The following is a 22,953-nucleotide window of genomic DNA, read 5'->3' on the forward strand; positions in this document are numbered from 1 at the left end:
TGATTACTTATTTTCAAAAGTAATTAATTACTTAGATACTTACTTGGTTACTTTTTAAAAACACGATTTACAACCTGAATAGGTGATAAAGTGATAGATCTTTCAGCCCAATTCTACTTTTTCTGCATAATCATCATACAAAATGTAATCAAATGGAAAAGTCTCTTTTTAAAACTTGTTTTATTAGTTTTAATCTTTTAACTTTATGCATCAAGCAAAAATTTAATTATATGCAACATTCTCTGACTGGAAGAAATTTGTTTAACATTTAAACCTATTTTCTGCACATTCCAGCACATAAAATAAAATATTTTTGTGTGTTTACACTCAGTCTTTCAAATAGATGCAAGTAACACAGCAGAAAATAAATAAAGTCAAAGACTAGCGGTCCTGTTGCTCTATTTTCACCTGTAAAGCAGGAGTGGGGTAGGCGGAGGTTTACCCTGGTGCAGGTGTGCAGCGGTCAGTGGAAGAATCCGCGAGTTTCTCTGTGAGTTTCCCATTACGTCGTAGCTACTCGGTGCTTGCTTGGAAGTTTAAGGGTTTTTTTCGCTGTAAAAAGAAGTTTTCTTCCCACGCACAACGGACACTAATGTTTTTGTCACTTTTTATGGAATCAAACTCAAAGTAAGGTCAGTACTTCCACGCTTTAAACGCTGCACGCTCATGCTCTCTCTGCACTCGATATATGATCCATTGTTGATCTGCACACAGCTGTTGTCACGAACGTCGCACTCGCTTACGTCACTGTCATGAGACATTCTCGCAGAAAAATCACGATTTTAGTAACGCAGTAAAGCAGCGTTCCTACGGGAAAGTAACGGTAATCTAATTACCGTTTTTGCAATAGTAATCCCTTACTTTACTCGTTACTTGAAAAAAGTAATCGGATTACCATCTCTGCTTCTATGTGAGGAGCAAGATTTTGAATTCTGGATTTAACAGGAAGCCAAAACAGGAGAAATATGCTCTCTCTTTCTAGTCCCTGTCAGGACTCTTGCTGCAGCATTTTGGATTAACTGAAGGCTTTTCAGGGAGTTTTTAGGACTTCCTGATAATAATGAATTACAGTCGTCCAGCCTGGAAGTAATAAATGCATGATTAGGGATGGGTATCGTTTAGGTTTTATCCGATACCGGTGCCAAACCGGTACTTTTGAAACGGTGCCGGTGCTTAAACGGTGCTCAAACCGGTGCTTAAAGAATGGAAAACACAAAAGTGGTCCAAAAACCTCTCATGTTCAGCTGTTTTTTTTGTAAAAAGATAACAATGTTAGCCTTTTCTGCAGCTATGGGGCATATATGGTATCATTCTTGGCTGGACGCAGTGCTTAAACAATGGAAAAAAACACAAACTTTGTCCAAAAACCTCTCATGTTTAACTGTTTTCCACTTTTTCTTTGGTCATTTTAGCCTTTTTGTCCAGGGTGAAGGGAGTATCTGCCATCAAACAAGAAGACAGCTGCATGTAACTATGATGGTGTTTGCTGTTCACCTTACATGCATTAATGTAATAACGTGGTTAGCCTACTCAACGTAAATTACACACGAACAACATTAAGCTACTCACGCAGAGAAGAACGGCTGCAGCTGCCATCATCATCCTCATCATTTCTGCTACACTGGCAGGGCTAGGGGCCAGGACTCTCCTCTTCGGGTTTTTGGGGGATGTTGCTAATTCCGGGTCCGATAACAGGCAACCCACAAGCAGTAGATGTGCTCGGTGTGAGGTCTCGCAGCAAGCTATCAAATACGGCGCATTTCTCGGCTTTAAAAAAAAACACTATGCGTCGCCAGGTGTTTCATCAGATTTGAGGTGTTACCTCCTTTGACAGTATCACAGTATCACCTTAAAGCACTTGTTGCAGGCTGCTGAGTTTGCATCTTTTGCTGTGAAGTACAGCCAGACTTTTGACCGCTTCGCCTTGGACATTTTTAATTTGTAGCTCTGCTCTAAAAGAACGTACGTACCTGGACCCGCCTACTATTCTCGGAAACTTAAAATGATTGGCTAGAATCTAAAGTGTATCATTCCATACCAGTTGGTGGCGGTAATGCACCTTTCAGTTGTTTGCCAACCGCCAATACAAATGTAAGGAAGAAGAAAGTGTATCACAGCTCAGGAAAAAAAGCACCGAAATAAAGCACCGAAGTGTGCGCTGCTTTTCGGTCTGGTTACTACCGTTTATGTCAGAACCGGTGCCATCATGGCACCGGATACCGGTACCCATCCCTATGCATGATGCATTTATTATACGTGTATAGTTAAAAAAAAAACTGGCACTACAGCATATAAAAATATAAAGTAAAGCTCTGGTTTGGTTCTACAGGAGTAAAAAGTCATTTCTTCAGTAATTATGCAAAGGTCATTAGGTTTTTTAGTTTAGCTCTATCAGGACGTTATCAAACTTGCACAACTGATTGCTTTGAGCCACATGCTGCAGACATGACACCGTCGTTCAAGTTCATATGGAGATTGTGATTGCACACAGTTGCATAGGTATGTTTTTTTGGTCTACACCAACTCCAGAGGGAAACATGGACCATTAGCTGCTATATGCTCCACCATGTTCACCAGCTAGACTGTAACTGTGTCTGCCTGTTTGTTGGCTGAGTTGGTAGTGTACAGTGGGTAAATAGCGCTCCTTTGCTAAATAAGAGAACCTGCTGTGACTGAGAGGAACAGCATGAGAGCAGTGAGAGTGAGGTTGTGTGGCAACAAGCTAGACAACAAGCTGGAACTCACCATAAAGCTCTGTAAGTCGTTTTGCAGATCAGATTTCTGTGTCAGAACATTCGTTCATAGCTGCCACACTCACGTCGTATGTATTTATGTGTTCATTTTTTATTACATTTTTCCATCATTTTAAGGTATTTCCCAGGAATGTAGAGTCATCTACAGTATACTGAGGTGCCCACAGTGGTGCATTTACATCAATATCTCTGGTTCTCGGTCAACCAGGTCATCGTAGTCAAAGGAGCTTGCAAAGAAAAGCGTCTGGACTTCTTTAAGTTACTTGAAGACGTTTGAAGCAACTTGAAGCTTCTTCAGTTCTAAGGTCAAATGGTGGAGAGTCCCAGATTTAAACCTAGTGGGAGTTTCCCCCCACAGAGGGACAAAGGACCCCCTGATGATCCTCTAATCGCCTGAGCCAAGGTGTGAAACTGGGTGTGGGTCCCAATCAGCCAGAGTTTCAGACCCAGCAACACGCTCAGACACAAACTGGTTCACCCGAAAGACAAAACGCCAAAACACAGACTTAACAATGTGGTGTTTGCTGTACAGTGCAGCGAGGAATGCCCAGACCTCTACATTGGAGAGACCAAACAGCCACTTCACAAGTGCATGGCACAACATAGAAGATCCACCTCCACAGGACAAGTCTCAGCAGTCCATCTGCATCTAAAGGTCAAAGGTCACTCTTTGAGGATGCCAATGTTCACATTTTGGACAGAGAGGACAGATGGTTTGAAAGAGGAGTGAAAGAAGCATCTATGTCCACTGTGAGCGACCATCTTCGAACAGAGGCGGTGGTTTACGACACCAACTGTCTGCCATCTATAATCCAGTTTCACACCTTGGCTCAGGCGATTAGAGGATCATCAGGGGTCCTTTTGTCCCTCTGTGGGGGGAAACTTCCACTAGGTTTAAATCTGGGACTCTCCACCATTTGACCTTAGAACTGAAGAAGCTTCTCGGATGAGAGGTGAAAGTCTTCAAGCAACTTAAAGAAGTCCAGACGCTTTTCTTTGCAAGCTCCTTTGACTACATCAACATCCTTTCAAGGTGTTCTAGTAAAGGCCTGTTTGAATGGCATCCCAAACACAAGAACAGGTCCGTCCTGTTTCTTTGGACAGTCTGATTGTTTCACTTTGAGGCATTAGACTTGCTTTTTTAGGCCAGTGTCAAACAGCTGTGAGCAGATTCTGGTGCCAAAAAAGGTAAGATATGTGACTCAAGTAAAAAGATATGTACTTTTATAAAACATGTACAAAACAAAAGACATCCTTTGCTTGTACAGAATATTATCATAAGAGATGCTTTTTGAAACAAAATTGAAGCTGAATGAACCAATAGTCAGATTTTTTATTTTTAATCTCAAATTTTAAGCCATTCGAGCTCATTGTTGCCTCAAAATTAATGCGCTGGATTTCATTTTAGGAGAACCTGTTTGAAGGACTCAATCTATGCTTTATATTTACTCAGTAAGTCAACAACGTGCTTTGCATAAGAACGTGTTCATTAATAATTCACAAAGAACTCCTTCGTTTTCTCTCGGCTGGAAAAAAAGAGTTAATTCTTATTGGAAGTAACTTCAAAGACATGAATGTGATATATAATACATACATATATATATATATATATATATATATATATATATATATATATATATTAGGGGTGCAACAATACTCGTATCGATATTGAACCGTTCCATACAGTGCTTTCGGTTAGGTACGCATATATATCGAACAATACAAAATTTTTTATTTAATGTATCAACTTTTATTCTGACGATGCTGTCTGTGTTGAGCGCTCAGTGGATCTGCGTTCAACTACTCCGCCTAGGCTGCACTGTCGAGTGCAGATCCACTGAGCGCAGCGCAAGCTAGCAAGACAGAAGCTAATCTCATTGCAACATGGCAACTGCCTCAACGCTACTGGAAATTGAACCTCCCCCACCCTCATTCAGATCTGGCCTTTGCAACTATTTTGGTTTTCATGTGAAGCATGACCCTGATGGTAAGTGCATCATGGACAAAAGTAAAACAGTTTGTCGGATGTGCCATGCAATGCTCAGTTGGTGGGAACTAGTGCGTTAGCGCAGTTAGCTCGTTAACTTACTCGTAACTTGTTAATGAAGATTTGCTTTTTAATGTCATTATATGTACGTATCATATATCACATTCATGTCTTTGAATGTGATATATGATACGTACACACACACACACACACACACACATATATATATATATATATATATATATATATATATATATATATGTATATATATATATATATATATTATACATAGCAGCACAGACAAAAAAAAGTAAGAATACACAGTAGGAGGCAAGGACAGGACGGACCCTATTATTTTCAGTTCATTCTATCTTTTCTGTTATTTTTTTTATATCCGAGTATTTCCCTAAGTGGCTTGCTCTGTATCTTGTCTATTAATAACAGGAGGTCAAAAGAAGCGGGACAGAGAGAGATGATTCCAGGGAGGAGGAATGTTATTCTAGAGAAAGCATATGGTGCTTTAAGCACACGTGGAAGCTGAGGAAGCTGAGCCTGAACAGAAGATGATGGATTATACCGCGCAGGCAGGGAACGGTACAAATAAGTAACAGAAACCAAAGTGGGGTAGGAGCGTGCTCACCATTCCAAGGGGTGATGGAGTTTGTCATGTTGTTGACGGCAGAAGGTATTGTACAAACTATCCCGGCTCCAGTAGGTGTTTTAGTGGAATAGAGTTGAATTATCCATTTAGTACCAGAGGGGGAGTTCATGACCTCTTCCTCTTCCACTCCCCCGCTCCTCCATCAGCCGCCCACAGTGGCAGCTGCGGTCAAGGTTAGCTCTGTGGCTATTCTGCATTTTCTGCTCGGCTGTTTGGTGAGCGAACGGAGAAAGGGAACAGGTTTAGCCTGAATGTTCTCTGGTACCGAGATGGTTTCAGGGCGGACTTTCATAACGCAAGAAAATAATCAAGATTTTTTTTGTTGCCATGGCGCCTGCACATCTCTATGTATGAGTATATCAGAAAGAGATTTTAAATTGTACAAAGAAGAAAAAAAAACAGCAGGAGGGCTGTACAATTTGAACAGGAACTAAGAATCCAAAAATAGATGGGTTTCCTTCAGCCAATAAAGCAGATAACAACACAGAGAAAAGCTGTGTTTTATAGAAACAGAACACAAATTGGTAGCTAATCAAATGTTCATCAGTACTTTTTTTCTTTCATTGCCAAGAAGTTAGCTTTTCATCAAGCAATGAGATACAGACTGTTTTGAGAAAAAACATAAATGCTCTGCTAAAAATGGTGCAGCACAAATTTGCTTCGAACACTCGCAGATTTCAAACACCTAAAACGCTGTGAGCAACCACAAGTGACTGTTGTAGATTATCAGCACAAAGGATGTAGTTTGTGGTTTTACCGTCCTTCATCAGGAGACAGGCTGCTAGCAGATGCAGTAATGCAGTCCCTCTTTTTAAGGCGAAGAGTTGTTGCTGTTCCAGGATGTTATTCTGCCACATCAAGCCTAAAAAATCAAAGTGTGAAAAGCAGTTCAGGGGCAAAGTTTCACCATTCCGATTCCTGGAGTTTGGTTTCCTGTAGACTCACACATTCAGGTCAAGAAGCTCGACTGTGGGTGAATGTGTGGGTGATTTTATGTCACTTTAAAAGCGACGCAGAGTCTTGCTGGTTGACGTAAGCACATAGATCACGGGTCAAGAGCAGCAACATTTTAATGCCATGCAAGATGACACCTATTGAACATGTGTAGGTGTTGCTGTATTGACAGGAAATCAATAATGAGTGTGCCATGAATACTTCAGTTTTATTTATATAGCACTGAATCACTACAGCAGCCGCCTTAAGGCGGTTACAACTGAAACCTTTCCACCCCAAATTGTTTGTGTGTGTGTGTGTGTGTGTGTAACTGTGTTTACATATCTTTGTGGGGACCAAAAACTGGAAGTTTACTGTACTTGTGGGGACCAATAGCCCTTATGGGGACAAAATGCCGGTCCACAGAAGTTTGAAGACATGTTTGAGACTCAAAATGCGGTTTTAGTGTCAGGGTTACAGTTAAGTTCAAGTTCAAATTTTATTCGCCACATGCAGTGGCAGGTTGCCCTGCAGTGGATTGAACCCGCCCCCCGACCTTACACACACAACACAGACATCACATGAGGATACAAGTCAGAGAACGGTTGCATTACAGAAAAAACACTGAAATGTACACTACAATGGGAAAGTACAAGAGGAAAAAAGAGACCTCTACTCATGCTGGGCTCTTGGGAGGACAGCATGAGAACAGGAAACAAAAAAACTCCTCTGCGCAAAAAGCACATAAATGTCCACAGTACAACATTTTAGAGCATGTGACCATCAACAGGGTTGGGTAGGGGATAAGGAGTAATCCCAGGCAACACAGCAGCCATCCTGCCACTGCGCCGACTCTCCAGCGCGGGCCCAGACCTGCCTCGTGTTCCCAGGAGGAACACCAGCCTAAACCTAGTTATGGTTAGGTTTAGGCATTCTTGTTTGATGGTTGGGGAAAGCATTATATCAATTAGATGTCCCCACAAAGATATGAAAACACGATGTGTGTGTGTGTGTTGGTTTTCTTTTGTTTCTCATCTAAAGACTAAAGGTCAGCATCACAGTTTCACGCTTGCAGTGGTCTTATCACCTGTCTCACACAAGGTCAGGTGTGATTGGGAAAAAAAAAAGCTTCTGAAAATTAGCCCACAGAAACATAAAACTGTAAGTGATGCAGAAAGATCTCTAGCTCAAGAAAACGTGTGATGAAACGATTAAACACAGACCACATTTATAAGCATGTTGTCACAACGGCCACGGGCCGATAGCTAGATTGGACTCGATTGCAGATAACCACAACAGAGACGGCTCAACGTTTTGCAGTGTTTATTATTTAGTCAACAAGTGAATATGTGGCAGGGTGTCGCTAATGTAACCGTGTGACAGCGGGGGTGAACGGGGGTCTAGCAGGTTGCGACGGGAACGGAGTGGTTGCGTCTGGGAAGAAAAGAGAACAGGGTTAAGAAGGCGGCAGGTGCAGGGTATCCAAGCAGAGGTGAAACTGACTGATAGCGCTTACTGGTGACCGGCGTGAAGCTCGCTTTGAGGGAGAGGCGGCGATAGTCCAGGGGAGGAGTGGAGAGGCTGGCAGACCTGAGTCCAAGGTGGTGAGTGAGGCTGGAGGGCAGGCAGGTGAGGGTCCTTGTATCTTTTCCTGAATATGAAGATGATCCACGGAGAGCTGAGGGTGATCGCAAAGAAGGTCCAGGGAATCTGAAGCGCATGAAACCAAAGTTAACAAGGAAAAAGTGGCAAAAGCCGTAGAGTCAATACCAACGTGAGGTCGTTGACGAACTGGCGGTGAAGGAGAGTCTGAGGGGGCCTTAAATCCTCAACCTGATTGCCCTGAATCAGTCTCAGGTGTGCAGTAGGGGTGGGTTTTTATAATCGATTTATCGATTAAAATCGATTCTGGCTTGGATTACGTAAAATCGATTCATTAAAATCCTGAATCGATTTTTTAATATAAATTTATTTTGCCCGAAATGCCAGAATCTCTGGTGAAATCTCACAAAACTTCAACAACCACCAAACAGCTAAAACAGTAAATGAGAGCAGGAACACGGATTCTGCACAAAGACTTAAACACACAGCGCGACCCGCGGATCAGAATCAGATGTCGAATTTCTCACAGTCGGGGCTGAAAGCCGACAGCCCGCTGATTCTGATCTGTCGGCGGTCCGCGCTTTGTGTTCACGCCCTTTATGCGCTGATTCTAAAGCTGTTAGTTTGATGTCTCTCCAAACAATATTGACCGAACCAGCAGCAAAAGAAGATCCAAACTACACTTCACATAAACATCGTCATGTATTCACTCTGACTTTTACTGTTTTGCTTCACGATGCACAGCTCTCTCTCTCTCTCTCTCTCTCTCTCTCTCTCTCCCCCCCCCCCCCCTCTCTCTCTCTGTATGGTTTTCTGCATTATTCGCTTGCTTGTTACGCACAAGTCTACCGTTGTTTACAGCACTATCGGCCGACTTTTTTTTCTTTCCGTTTTATATACTTCCGAAAAGAAAACCTAATTTCTGCCGTTCAATGCTGAACAAATTTAAACTTTTTAAAATTATGCAAAATGCAAAATGCTTAGCCATGTCTCTAATAAAACAGCTGTAACTTCAGAGGTAATGTTCATGTGTTGATTAATGGTTTTCTTTTGTTTTTGATGTACTGCAGAATATTTTTATAAAATCCCAGGCCAGGAAAATTGCCTTCATGTTTTTCTGTGTTTTATCTTCAGCTACTTTGACACAAAGGCCTCTGCTGTGATGCTCACACCTTTGATAAAGTCTGGAAAGTGTCAGCTTCCTTTTTATTGATACAAAAATATGTAAATGTACTGATCTGAATTATAATATTTCTGACTGTCAAAATTTCCCAGATTCAAATCGAATTGAATCGAATCGAATCGAATTAAATCGAATCGTGGATCGAATGATTCGGGACCTTGTGAATCGGAATTGAATCGATTCTAGAAATCAGTGACGATACCCAGCCCTAGTGTGCAGGACTGCAGCAGGGATGATGGCTCCGCCCAGGGGTGGAGACCAAGGAACTCAGGTGCCTGATGGAATTTTCCAGTCAAGTCTCCAGATCCTGACACATGTTCAGCTGATCAGCTATAGTGCAGATTTCCCCTTTTGAATGATGAAGATTAGCTGTAGCACCTGCAGCAGTAACTTAACTCAGGGGACTCCAAGTGTATCATGAACTGACTGGACATTGTTGGCACACATGAGGTTTTGCCAAGTTCTGAATGAGTCTGTCAAAACACAAAAACCTGATTTAAGTTTTTCCTCAAGGTCACCGTGTGCTCTGCAGTTTCATCAAGAAACCTTCTCGGTGAGGTCATCATAATGCTTGATTAATTAATTATGAGGAAAAAGAATTAAGAAAAAAATTGCAGCTCCAATTTTCTGAATCACATTTTTTATGTGCCTAATGTGGCTGAATTAAGTAAAGTGTTTTAGTGAATGACTCAAAGCAGGTGTGATGGATTGTATCCATTTTATGGTGTTAAATAAAATGATGACCGTTATTGCCATTCGTGACTATCGCGTATAATAAATTAACTTCGATTTTTTTACACAACCCCTAATAAAACCCGGTGCTGTATGACTGAATGTGTGGCACCCATCACACCAGACATGACGAGTTTACGGTGCAACATTAAATGAAAACAACTAAACAAATTCAAATATTATTTGTCACATACACAGTCATACACAGTACGATATGCAGTGAAATGCTTACACAACTGCTCGTGACCTAAAGAAAAAAAGAAAAGGCTATGAATAAGATAGGAAATAAATCTGAAAATTAAAAAGGGTAAATTTAACTAGGAAGGAATAAAATAAAATAAAATATATAAATTAAAGTTGAAAATAAAATAACTGTACAACAAAATACACAAATACACAGTATAGAAATATATAAGAATGTATGAAGAAATATAAATATATACACAATAACAGCAGCTGTACAAGTATTAACTGGAAATGAGGAATATAATGTCCAGTGTTGTGCAATCCACATTATTTAGTGTCTTGTGCAGTGCAAATATGTTTAACCCTTTAAGACCTACCATAGAACCAAGTCCGTCAGAGCTTATATTATATTTTTACATGCTGTGGAGCCATTTTTGGGAGCATTTCAAGTTGATATACATCAATAAAACCATTATAGCCCAGACTTTAATAATATGTCTGCATTAAGTGCATAGTAATTACATAAATTGCAAAAAAGTGCAATAAACTACAAAAAAAATGTAAAATCGTTTTTGTTTTTTTAACATATATTTCTAGTTAGAGAAATTTAAGAGGCTTATCCCTCAAAACTGTAAATACAAAAAAGTTGCACAAAATAGTTTCCTACCACAGGAAATTTATTTTGAGTGTCTTCATAGTTTTATTTTTGAAATACACCAATTTTTATATACTGCAGGAAAAACGAAAATAAATATTATAATGCAGATTTGCAAAAAAGCAGCATATGCATCAAAATAAACTATTTCCAGCAGTGCAATATGAGTCCTAAGCATCCCAGAAACGACACAGAAAGTCATAAAGTCAAACATAACTTTTAAAAACACCAGTATAGGCTCATGAGGCCCTGATGGTAAAAAAAAAAAAAACGACATTTCTGCGAAAATGACGTCACTTCCGGTTTCGGGCAGGTCATGGCGGACATGTGATAGTTCGCTCTGACAAGTAGGAAGTGTTATGAACAGCTGATCGGATCAGCAAAGCGTGTTTCTGGAATATTATGTTTTTGTTGCTGCAAGTGCTTTTTATGCAGTTTTTGCAAAGCTATATGTGGAAGGAAACTGTGACCGAGGACAAGCTGATGGCATAAGATGTAAGTACAACTCCTCCGGTTTCATATGCAAAAAAATTTATTGCGCTAGCTCACGTGGTTGCAGAGCTACAAGGATTTAAAAGTAGTTACACAAAACAGAGCGTGCTGCTCTGACCGGCTTTAAAGGGTTAAAGTGATTTAAGTGATGAAGTGAAAACAATGTCCAGAACCAACTGGACATTGGACTAAACTGGACTAAACAACCAAACGTTAACTCTCCTGTAGATTTCATTAATTTATTAGACAGAAACAGCAGAGCTAAATATCACTGATAGCACAGAAAAAGTCTGCTCCATCCTTACATATCCATTGTGATGTATAACACAATGTCTTCTTTTACATTTCACGTCTCAGATAATTCAGGCGCTGTTTGACACGATCTCGTGATTACTGCTGACGTGTCCTTCAGAGCTGAGTTGATCAGCAGACATTTAAAAGAAAAAGAAACCTTATTGTATATGCACTTTTTTGTGCTCCTCATCAGCCCAGCACAGCCTTTATAAAAAGACGTGGTGTGCAGGTCCACCAGTGCTTTTCTCTTTTAATCTGCAGCTTCTGATCAGAGCGAATCGGCCCTTTGAAAAGATGCTGCCAGTTTCCCATGTGCAGATGATGTACCATTAGTGAGCAGAATGATTGATTTCTTAAAGTGGATTTGTGGCGCTAGAGAAGAAACATTTACCCCTCAGGCGGAGAGTCAGTATTAATAAAACATTACAGGGAATGAATCGCCAGCTCTCAGAAGCCAGAGTGTTTAATGACTGTTTTCCTCTCACTCTCTTCTTACATGTTTAAATGTTGTTCATTGAGAATTGTTAGGCTCCTGAACTGTTGGGAGGAAAGCAGGCGAACTTTGCAAACTTCAACATCTGACAGAAAGTTGCCAGTCTCAGGTGGTGTCATGTTGACGGCGTTCCCGTTTCATTTCCCATCACAATCTCCTTTCCGTAAAGTCACTTGTAATTCTAGTCGTCGCCGGTGCCAGTTTCAAATGTTTCCATTAAATCTGAAATGGTAGGAAATTACTGCCAGTTTGACGCATTCATTCAAAGCCAGGGGCTGATATTCCAAAACTGCATTACTGTTTACCCGACCGTGATTTGGACTTAATTAACTGTGCTAATATTTCAGATGTAATCTGTATTCATTGTCCAGACTGCTGTCTCTCGTTTGTTTGTTTGTTTGCATGACAAGCACCATCTCATTTAACGACGAGACATCCTCCCCGTGCGTTTCCTTTATTTTAAATATAGATCAGGCATTTGTTCTGTGAAATGTTGCATTTGATGTTACTTTGCTGTCTTATATTGTCGTCCGTTTCTGCAGAATGAAAGTTTTGGAGTGAGGATTGCTTCACTACACACTTAAATATCTTCAGCTTGAACGGTTGTTGAAAAATGATCCAACATGCAGACAAGACACAATAGACAAAGCATGTAATCTTTCTAATTATTTGCCACTTACATCACAGTAACAAAGAAATCCTTCTATCCAAAAATGCCATTTCAATTATTCTTGATTTGTGCTACGTAGTCTTCGAGCTGGGGCTCAGCGCATAATCTGATATCCTCGTGTTGGTGTTGTTCCCAGATCATCATACTAAAGGTTGTTCCAGGATCAACATTGCAAGTGACCAATCAGAATGTTGTGATGTCATACTTTTGCAACTTCGGGAAAAACCGGCGTAAAACAAAAAACTGTACTTAAGCTGCGAGAAACCGCCTTTGTCCACCGATCAACGGACCCTAACCCTGATCCTTTAAGACCTACCATATAACCAAGTCCGCCAGAGCTTATATTATATTTTTACATGCTGTGGAGCCATTTTTGGGAGCATTTCAAGTTGCTATACATCAATACAACCATTATAGCCCAGATTTTAATAATATGTCTGCATTAAGTGCATGGTAATTACATAAATTGCAAAAAAGTGCAATAAACTACAAAAAAATTGAAAATCGTTTTTGCTTTTTTAACATATATTTCTAGTTAGAGAAATTTAAGAGGCTTATCCTTCAAAACTGTAAATACAAAAAAGTTGCACAAAATAGTTTCCCACCACAGGAAATTTATTTTGAGTGTCTTCATAGTTTCATTTTTGAAATACACCAATTTTTATACACTGCAGGAAAAACGAAAATAAATATTATAATGCACATTTGCAAAAAAGCAGCATATGCATCAAAATAAACTATTTCCAGCAGTGCAATATGAGTCCTAAGCATCCCAGAAACGACACAGAAAGTCAGAAAGTCAAACATAACTTTTAAAAACACCAGTATAGGCTCATGAGGCCCTGATGGTAAAAAACTACATTTCCGCGAAAATGACGTCACTTCCGGTTTCGGGCAGGTCGTGGCGGACATGCAAAAGTTCGCGCTGACGTCTATTCCAATGTAGGAAGTGTTACAAACAGCTGATCGGATCGGCAAAGCGTGTTTCTGGAATATTATGTTTTTGTTGCTGCAAGTGCTTTTTATGCAGTTTTTGCAAAGTTATATGTGGAAGGAAACTGTGACCGAGGACAAGCTGATGGCATAAGATGTAAGTACAACTCCTCCGGTTTCATATGCAAAAAAATTATTGCGCTAGCTCACGTGGTTGCAGAGCTACCGGGATTTAAAAATAGTTACGCAAAACGGAGCGTGCTGCTCTGACCGGTTTTAAAGGGTTAACAAACGCTAAGCAGAATTGATATTGTCCTTGCAACATTGGAATTTCATAAATGCACGAATGGGTTGGTGCGCAAAAGAATAACGTCACAATAATGTGATTGGTCACTTGCAATGTTGAACCTGGAACAACATTTTCATGATGATCTGGGAACAACACCAACACGACGATATCAGATCATCCGGGGTTCAGCAGCCATCTACATGTCAGGGAATTTGGAGCTGTGCAGCATTCTGGATGCCTTTGCATTGATGTCAGAATAAAAAGTATTTCTTGACTGAATAAGCAACGTCAAGTTCAAGATTTAACAATATGTTGGCACTTCCTCTGTGTTACTCTGGCTTATGCACTCCCAGGGACACACACAGGAGACCTTCTGGGAACTAGCACTCTTGTCTGACACCCTATCAGTCACGAGTTCCTGTCCCTGATCTCTATACAACACTAGAAAGGGCTGTCAGTTAAGACTATCCAACCTTGTATAGAGTCATCTCCAGGCTAATCTCCTCCACCACCAGCACCTGGAGCTTTCAAGTGACCTTGGCGATCCCCCCCAGAGGTCTGGCTCAGCAAAGACAGCAGTGAAAGCTTTCATTTTTGTCTGTCTCGATGGACGACTCTGTAAAAGGAGACAGCAGCGCTGTCTAAAGAAGTTCCACATCATTTCACAACACAACACTGTTTTCAGAAAGGGGGCAATCGGTTCATCGACACTTTCACTCCTGTCCACCAGTAGGTGGCGTTTCACTAGCCCATGCATGTAACCATGTGGGCGATAGCAGCCTTATTTTTCCAATGAGTAGAGTCTGACGAGGCCATCGCATAAAAGCCTCACCACAGGCGCTCATCTGTGAGCTCTGCTCCAGCAGGGAGTACTGGTGTTCCAGCTCCAGGTGGGGTCACTCTTTCCCACTTAAGCTCATTTACAGAGGTCTATGAATCACCTGCCCCCCCCCCCTCACTTGGGACCAATTTGTCTTCAGAAAACCCACGAAGAGCTTTTGCCCCAGATGCCACAGCTCCCAGGGTAACTAGGCCATGCAAACAATTCCACATTGATAAGGAAGCGGTGGTCTTAAGGGACTGAATCCCCACTAATAAGGTGATTTGCTTTTCATTTGCATTCATGAGGATGCTCAAATCTGTCTCGAGAGCGAAAAGGGGGATAAGCCAGTGTGAAGAAGAATGCCACAGGTTGATCACAACATAATGAGGAAGAGCGGGAGTGGAATCTGGCAGCCTTTAATAGAGGGGGATTTGAGTGAAGCCTGCAACAATGTGCAGCGGCTGGCTAGGTGCCACCTCCGTGCATTAAATAAAGTGCACTTGTGTGCTCTCTTAGTGGGTTAACAAGGCACTCTCGAGTGAATCAACATCCCCCAGAGAGAAGAGAGGCTCATTCAAAACTAAGCATTTCCAAAAACTCAAACTATTCAAAGGTATAAAAGCAGAAAAACAAAACACACTCTTGGTTTTCATATCTTTGTGGGGACATCTCATTGATACAATGCTTTCCCTAGCTGCTTACCCTAACCATCACAAATGAATGCCTAATGCTAACCCTCAGCCTAAACCTAACCGTAGCCTAATTGTAACCCTGACGCTAAAATCACAGTTTGAGCCTGAAAAATGCCTTCAAACTGGTGAGGACGGCACTTTGTCCCCATAAGGAGAGTATCTGTCTGACTTACTGCAGCCTCATAGGCCCCCTAGAGCTCTTAGATCAGGTGATCTTTTGCTCTTGGCTACACCAAAGTCGAGGCTGGTTCATAGAGGTGATCGGGCGTTTGCTGTCGTGGCGCCTAAACTGTGGATGATTTACCTCTCCACGTTAGAAAGCCCCGTAACATCAATCTTTTTAAATCCTATCTCAGAACACATTTTTACTCATTGGCTTTTAACATAGCACAAGAGTTATTTACCTATTTACTTATTTAGCCCTTTAAAACCGGTCAGAGCGGCACGCTCCGTTTTGCGTAACTATTTTTAAATCCTGGTAGCTCTGCAACCACATAAGCTAGCGCAATAATTTTTTTTGCATATGAAACCGGAGGAGTTGTACTTACATCTTATACCATCAGCTTGTCCTCGGTCACAGTTTCCTTCCACATATAACTTTGCAAAAACTGCATAAAAAGCACTTGCAGCAACAAAAACATAATATTCCAGAAACACGCTTTGCCGATCCGATCAGCTGTTTGTAACACTTCCTACGTCCATCAGCGCGAACTATCGCATGTCCGCCATGACCTGCCCGAAACCGGAAGTGACATCATTTTTGCAGAAATGTAGTTTTTTACCATCAGGGCCTCATGAGCCTATACTGGTGTTTTTAAAAGTTATGTTTGACTTTATGACTTTCTGTGTGGTTTCTGGGATGCTTAGGACTCATATTGCTGCTGGAAATAGTTTATTTTGATGCATATGCTGCTTTTTTGCAAATTTGCATTATAATATTTATTTTCGTTTTTCCTGCAGTGTATAAAAATTGGTGTATTTCAAAAATAAAACTATGAAGACACTCAAAATAAATTTCCTGTGGTGGGAAACTAGTTTGTGCAACTTTTTTGTATTTACAGTTTTGAGGGATAAGCCTCTTAAATTTCTCTAACTAGAAATATATGTTAAAAAAACAAAAACGATTTTAAATTTTTTTGTCGTTTATTGCACTTTTTTGCAATTTATGTAATTACTATGCACTTAATGCAGACATATTATTAAAATCTGGGCTATAATGGTTGTATTGATGTATAGCAACTTGAAATGCTCCCAAAAATGGCTCCACAGCATGTAAAAATATAATATAAGCTCTGGCGGACTTGGTTCTATGGTAGGTCTTAAAGGGTTAACTGTTACTTTCATTCGCTATTTTATTTTGATGCTATTTGATTTTGTTACTTCATTTTATTGTGTAATTTCTATGTTTGTACAGCACTTTGGCCAACACTATTGTTGTGATTAAATGTGTTAAAGAAACTTCCAATCTTTGGTCCCCACAAAGACATCTAAACACAAACACACACATCAAATCTCTCATACATTTGTATCTTCTACAAATGGAAAGGATATCTATGGTAACAGGTTGTGTTTTAGTATCGTAATATCAGCCATCCTGATCATTCCTTCCCACACATCCTGGTCTTGGTAAGAGATCACCATGGCGATCATCCACCAGCACCATCATTAACTCACCAAGGTGAGTTAATAGTGATAAGATGCACCTTAGACTTTGCATATTAATTGCTTATCAATTAAAAAAGCCACTCTGGGAGGTGGACGAATCACGCTTCACTTAACCCGCCCCCACACCCGTCAGCAGGTTTGTCCTCTGTAAACCTGCTGACTGACAGCGGCATCCTGGTTTGAGGCAGGGATTAGTGACCACCGCTGTCAGAGGCCCAGTTCGAAATCATTGCCCAAAAAAACCAACATCGAGAAGAGAATGCAAAGGGATGCAATATAAACACAAAATACAGAAATAACTAACAAATAAAACATAAAATAATTGCAATAAGTGTTGAGGTGCTTTATGTAATTACTGTTAAAACAACAGGATGCTACCGATTATACTATGCCATCATATCTCAATGATAATCTGTTAAAACCATCCATTTTATTTTTCTTTGGTTTCATCTGCAAAAAAGACCCAAACATCACGTGGATCTTTAAAAATACGCTGACCCTCATATCTGAGGATTTGCTGTCGGTGAGATATCTTCTGCTCTTGTTGTACGTCACTCTTCAGTGGCAGCTCATATATAATTAAAAAAATAACCTTTCTTATTATGGACAATAATGTTGTCCGTTGGCCACAAATATCTATTTATGAAATAAATGTATGTATTGCCTTGAATAAATACATATAGAATGGTTGTTAACGAAATATGTATTGTCATGTTTTCATGTCATGCATCTAACATTTCAGTGGCACATCAGAGAAACTAAAATTGATACATTTATTGATACAACTAAAGATTCTTATTGCCTACAAAAGTAACTGATCAGTGTCATAAACTTTGCTGCTTTAGCCTTTTTTCCATACAGTCTCAATGAAACAACATCAGACTGAGACCGAACAAAAACATTTCATTCTTCTTTTGCATCGTGTTGTGGAAGTTTTCCACTTAAAAAAAGCCTGCAGACGAGCGGTGAGCGGTAGCTAACATTCTTTAATCAAAACACACAAAGACAACATACAACCAAGCTTGATGGAGAGCCTGCATGACCACAGGGCAGGGTCAGCAGAGTCTCTCTGAGCCTAGCATGGCTCTCAGTTAAATACCTTCTCCAGAAACAAAAGGCAGTACACAGCTGTTTCACACCTTAAGGTTGCTACTTCCCAGAGTCCTCGAGAAACAAAAGACTGGTCCTCTGGAGTTCCTGTTTCCTCCAACACCCCCTCTTAACGTATGAGTGTCAGACATGTTAAAATCCATTGGCACCAAGGCATCATACAATAATGTGATTAATACATGAGTGAAAGAAATTCCTATACAATCGGCAGCTGAATGTGTGCAAATTCCAATTTACAGCTGCTCGACATCCAGCTGTGTTATTGAGATGCCCCTCGACAGGTTGCACATATGTTAACATAGTTATATGACATATAATAAGACTTGTAACCTGTTTAGGACCAGATTACGTGTTCGGCAGGTGTACAAAGACACATACTTTCATGACATAAACTTTGAGCTTTTCGTCTTTCATAAGCTGCACGACTATTATTTGAGAACTTGCTCTGACTTCTGCATTCACACAATCCGATGCACTCTGACAGGAAATGACATTTGGCCTTTTTCCAGATGTTGTACGTCAAATGTAAAGCGACCACATCATAAGCCTCGGGGCGTTCAAAGGGTTAAAGTAAGAGGGCTCGCAAACGCAGCTCTGCCTCCTTGACACTTTGTGCCTCCCGCCCCTCCACCCTCTCCTCCAGCTTGACTGAAGAATTACTGTATTTGGTGCAATTTGATGGACTGCTGAACTGTGAATATGCTTCAGCCCCAGACAGCTGTCTTGCCCAGAGTAAAATGTGATGGATGGGCAGGAGAGCAAGGGGGACATATGGAAATGACCGAGCATGAAAGGAAAAGAAATTCTGTGCGCCTTTGTTTCATCAACCCTCTGACCACACACAGGCACCGGCTTGCTTTTCCCCTTTCACTGTTTCAGCCTTGTCAGGATTTTTATTTCTCTTAACATGTGCCTTAATTTCCTGCATCTCAATCAGATTGAAATTCATCGAGCAAATGCAACGCTTCTCTTTGGGAGACCCTTATATTGATCAAAACAACCTCATTAGAATGCATTCATCACACCCATAGCGGCATCCGCTCTGTCTCGCCAGGCAGCGCCGGGTCACCGAGGCGAGCTGGGTGGTGCTACGATGACAGCAGCTACAGATTAGGATTGACAAAGTGGATCACCAGTGCAGATAGAGTGGCAGCTAGACATAATTTCCCAATAACTCACCATAGTTGGCAACGTCTTAGTCAGCAGAAGGCCCGCGGGCCATCAATCCAATCTGTGCAGATTGATCCACCGAGTGTGTTTGCATGTGACTGCGTGAAAACAAAGAGGGGAGATAGCAGAGCAAAGAGAGAGAGAGCCAGCATCTGAAAGGCATGTGACCGCACGCATAAGGCTGGCAGGATGTTGAGACCGTTTTGTGTGGTTTTATTGTGTGACAGTGCGAGCAAACCAGTGTGTATCTTCCGTGTCATGTGCATCCAAAAAGAGACACGCTGGAGCTGGTGGGTGTCGGGGAGCCTTCAGCGGAGCCTTCACACGGCATGTTAAAGCTGAAGGGGTGACTGGAGGCTGTTGTGTGCGTGCGTCTGTGTGCGTCTGTGTGCGTCTGTGTGTGTGCGTTGGCCGTCTGAAAGGTCACTGGCTGCTCCAGCCCCCGACAGACTCCTCTGAGCCGGCTAAAAGCACTGAAATGCAGCAGGACCTGACAGATGCTCCTAAATATATAATTTTCCCGGAGAAGAAAAACAGATTCAAACAGGAGTCGGATTCAAACGTTGATACAATGAATAACAAGCACAACAGGTTTCTGAGTACACAGCAGCTCGTTTGCAGACTAAATATAGTGTGTATAATGAAGAGAAAGGAAATGTTCTCACACACACGGATGAACAAATGGACACAAGTGAACTAAATATAAATAAATGAGGAGCTACAGTAAAATCCTTGTTCATGTTATAATGAGTACACGAGCGTGTGATTCGCCAAAGCAGACTAAGACGCACATTTAGATTTTTTTCATGATTGTATCATTTCTGACAACAAACCCAGAGTGGAAAGTTTTATATATGTATACCATCTTTATTTACAACATGAAATATTAAGTGCACCTGTGTAAATTCATACCCACAACCTGTCCAACGCTGTGATGTATCATTATCAGTAACTGAGAAAGCTGTTGTAACTCTCCTGCAGGGCCTGTGGCAAAAATTCAGCTGAGAATTTTTTTTTTTCTTTGAGTGGGCACGCTGCCATTTTAATTCATCAAGTGTATTATGGATTTTTGGACATCTGCCCACCCAGAAATATGGGAAGGCTTAAGGTTTTTAAGGAATTACCTCATGACTATATTTCCAAAAGTACACGGACGCTCCAAAACTGCACCCTGGTGAGGATGATGAACATCTAAAGAAAACAAAAGTTCATATATCTGCACTGCAACAAAATATATATAAATAATAAACAAATAAATAAATAATAAAATGTAGCATAAAATCAATGTGGAAGTACAGTTTTCAAACATGTGCCTCCTTCACATCATCACCAGGAAATTCCCAGTTTTCAATTTTGTTCGATTATTGATCAGGTTGATATGAGTGTGTGTTCGCCCTGTGATGGACTGGTGACTGGTCCAGCAAATTTGCAACCCTCAGCTGGATATATTCTTACAAGGTGCAATCAAAACATAGTGCTGTATCATCACCACCGGTAAAGAGCAAAAAACTCAACCAGTGTACATTTTTATCCCCTTAAAGTTCTCCTTTAGGTCGATGTGCCGTCTGTTAATTATCTCACAAATCTGAGCTGAAGGGTTGGTACAAAGGTTCAGACCAGTTTAGACAGAAATTATGTGGAAAAATGTGAATGTCACGGCCACATGATGAGGGCACAGCTTTGGCCCTGCCTTCACCCACCACCTAATGCCCTTGATGCACATGGAACTGTGCTCGCTTTGTCTGTTCTAAATGGAACAACAGACGTTTTCTTTAGATGTAATTTCTTACTGTTTGCACTTTCTAGGAAATACAATCAGGAGGCAGCGTAACATTTTGCTCAATTTACCATCACTATTGGACTGAAAAGACAATCTCCACAAAGACGCTGTAAGCATATAGTGTCTCAATGCGCCGGTACGATTATTATTATTATTATTATTATTATTAATATTAATATTTTTATCATTATTGTTAATATTATTAATATTATTATCATCATTATCATTATTATTATTATTAATATTATTATCATTATTATCATTATCATTATCATTATTATTATTATTATTACCATTATTAATATTAATATTTTTATCATTATTATCATTATCATTATTATTAATATTATTAATATTATTATCATCATTATTATTATTATTATTATTATTATTAATATTATTATCAGCATTATCATTATTATTATTATCATTATCATCATTACCATTATTATCATTATTATTATTATTATTAATAATAATATTATTATCATTATTATCATTATTATCATTAATAATATTATTATCGTTATTATCAATATTATCATTATTATTATTATTAGTATTATTATTATTATCATCATCATCATCATCATTATTATTATTAATATTATTATCATCATCATCATCATTATTATCATTATTATTATCATTATCATCATTATCATCATTATTATTATTAATATTATCATCATCATCATCATCATCATTATTATCATCATCATCCACAGAGCTTGGTGGCATGTATCAGAACCAAAGCCTCGATTTAAGGGAGGATTTCAGGTCATAGTAACAAAACACACATTTCCAAACATGATGCAAGTTTAATGTAAACTTCTTAGCTTCCAGCTAGCTTCCAGAGGCTTGATTTAATTGATTTTTACAATGACCGTAAATTCCCGTTTTCCTGGATTTATAGAGAGACACAGTTTGTGTGTCGACGCCACATAAAGACACGAGGATTCATGACATTTCCCAACAGCTATATTAAATGCTTTGTTTGTTTTCTCCTGAACACACAGCTCTCTCCTGTTTACCATAACTCAACAAAGCCCTTTGGGCTGACAGACAGCCGTTTAGAACTTATTTTTTACTAGTTGAACATAAAATGAAGAAATTCATGACAATATTTCTTCCCTCAGACATGATATTTGTGTTCTGAGGCAGAATTTTGTCACCTGCCAAAGTGTCGAAAAGAGTTTTGGTTTTCTGCATTCTGCATGCACATATCAACCTGTGTGTGTGTGTTTGTACGGAGAATAGTGCTGCTTCCACACTAGGGACGTAGGAATAGACTTTAAGTGCACTGACTCTTTGTTACTGTTGAAAAATTAATGATCTGCAAGTTCTCAAAGTCAGACACTGGCCTAAACAAGTAGCAAGGTCCAAACTGCATTGATTTGAAGTCCAACTTAAGGTTCTGAGAAATTACAGCTACTAATGTTTTGAATGTTGCTTTATGGTGTTGTTGTGGTTTGTTGTTGGGCTGTAGATCAGCTGAATTGAGCCCCAAAGCGAACCCCATTTCCATCTCCTTCCATTATCTGTCACGAGGGAAGGCTTAATGCTACATTTTAGCTCAGCGTGTACTGGATCAGGAGCAGCTGATGATAATTCACTGCTGCCACTTCTTGTCAGATGTTGTTACCAGTGTTTGCATTCATCCCTGGAAAGCTTCAGTGGCAAACCTCGCATTAGCCAGTGTTACACAAACCTAATGGCAGCCAAAACCACAAAGGCTGCTTTTTTGTTATGGGCAGGGAAGTTGCTTTTATTCAGATGACTGGACACCATGCTGGAATGCATTAACCAAGTGAATATATAGTGCTCATCTTAGTAAAAAACATAAAAAA

General features: G+C 40.1%; 1 protein-coding gene and 3 long non-coding RNA genes across 4 annotated transcripts in view; 3 read left to right on the forward strand and 1 right to left on the reverse strand.

The window, feature by feature from the left end:
• The window catches only part of LOC146516124 (uncharacterized), a 64,720-nt gene extending 61,600 nt beyond the window's left edge, over positions 1–3,120 (reverse strand). Inside the window, exon 1 of the long non-coding RNA XR_014874450.1 lies at positions 3,089–3,120. This is a non-coding gene — a long non-coding RNA (uncharacterized LOC146516124). The remainder of the gene's footprint in view (positions 1–3,088) is intronic.
• sorcs3a (sortilin related VPS10 domain containing receptor 3a) overlaps positions 1–22,953 on the forward strand; it is a 299,340-nt gene that overhangs the window by 67,499 nt on the left and 208,888 nt on the right. The window lies entirely within an intron of this gene.
• On the forward strand, positions 3,129–4,988 carry LOC146516129 (uncharacterized). The gene is made up of 2 exons (XR_014874439.1): positions 3,129–3,174; positions 3,705–4,988. It is a non-coding gene; the product is annotated as an uncharacterized LOC146516129 (long non-coding RNA).
• LOC146516130 (uncharacterized) lies at positions 5,030–15,283 on the forward strand. Its single transcript, XR_014874642.1, has 2 exons — positions 5,030–8,191; positions 9,339–15,283. It is a non-coding gene; the product is annotated as an uncharacterized LOC146516130 (long non-coding RNA).

Source organism: Neolamprologus multifasciatus, chromosome 6 (assembly GCF_963576455.1).
Source record: "Neolamprologus multifasciatus chromosome 6, fNeoMul1.2, whole genome shotgun sequence".
NCBI lineage: Eukaryota > Metazoa > Chordata > Actinopteri > Cichliformes > Cichlidae > Neolamprologus > Neolamprologus multifasciatus.